General features: G+C 37.1%; 1 non-coding gene across 1 annotated transcript; it reads right to left on the bottom strand.

Moving 5' to 3' along the window:
* Positions 1-515: 515 nt before the first annotated feature.
* LOC129719219 (U1 spliceosomal RNA) lies at positions 516-679 on the bottom strand. Its single transcript, XR_008727151.1, has one exon. It is a non-coding gene; the product is annotated as a U1 spliceosomal RNA (small nuclear RNA).
* Positions 680-1,145: the final 466 nt, after the last annotated feature.

Raw genomic sequence — 1,145 nt, 5'->3', positions numbered from 1 at the left:
CAGAAATAAAATGATATTAAGCTTAAAATGTCGGTTTCAATTCCATTTATTTTGCTTAAACTTGAAAAAAAGCAATGTGTTTTAGAATCGAATTCTGCAATTTGTTTTTTTTTTTAATTTGTATAGTTACAGATATCTACATATGTTCATATGACTTCGAACTTTCTGAAACGGAAGCCTGATCCTTCGGTATTTATACTTGCCAACTTCATTGTTATTCAAACAATTCTTTTATTTAAAGAGAAAAGATGAGATGGTTTTTTATGCCTGTTTGAGGAGGAGCAGTCGGGATACAGGCTCTACTCGAGCTGGCTTTTCCCTACTCCAAAAAGACATTCGGCCCCGTTATGCTTCGCGGTTGGGCCTAAATAACTATTAGTTATAAAAAAAATTCTTTTATTCTTAATCATTTTTGTTTTGTTTAGGACAGGGCTGATGAGTAGAACCTGGCGTTATTTGAATTATATATTTCATTAACTATTTGAATTAAGTTATTTTTATTTTATCTATAAGGATCGGGATGTGCGCGTACGCACGTCCCGGCTACCAAAAATTGCGCATACGAGTTATTCACATGAGGAATAATCGCAGGGGTCAACCTAACCGAAGTGCAATGGAAAGGCCTCGCCCTGGGGGAACCGCCTTCGTGATCACGGTAACCCCTATGCCAGGTAAGTATGATTTGCTAACGTTCGACTGACTCTGTACCTTAAGCGTCTGCCTGTTACACTAGCGATTCCCACGATGGTAGATGTTGCGTACAGCTCATGCAGCATGTGACATTAGGGTGTAACGTATTGTTGGAAAAGGAAAGGATACCACAAAAAAGCAGGAAAAGCTCACTGTGCTGTTGTGTTGCGGTTTGATTTACTCGGTTTTGGAAGCCGGTGATTGCCTTTATTGTAAAATATTCCACGCTTCCTTAATATAAAATTATTTCGACTTATTTTTTGCTAAATAAACCGACATGAATAATCCGAAGAATGCACAGCAATATTCTACTAATATTTCTCAAAAATAAGTAAATAATGTTTTGCCTTTTGACATCGCGTATCAGGTATCAGTGGGTTTTTTTTTTTTTTAAGCTCTAATATTTATTTAGGCCCAACCGCAAAGCATAACGGGGCCGAATATCTTTTGGAGTA

This window comes from Wyeomyia smithii, chromosome 1, assembly GCF_029784165.1.
Source record: "Wyeomyia smithii strain HCP4-BCI-WySm-NY-G18 chromosome 1, ASM2978416v1, whole genome shotgun sequence".
Taxonomy (NCBI): Eukaryota; Metazoa; Arthropoda; class Insecta; order Diptera; family Culicidae; genus Wyeomyia; species Wyeomyia smithii.
Note: the sequence above shows the minus strand (reverse complement) of the source record. Positions and strands in the feature narration are given on the sequence as shown.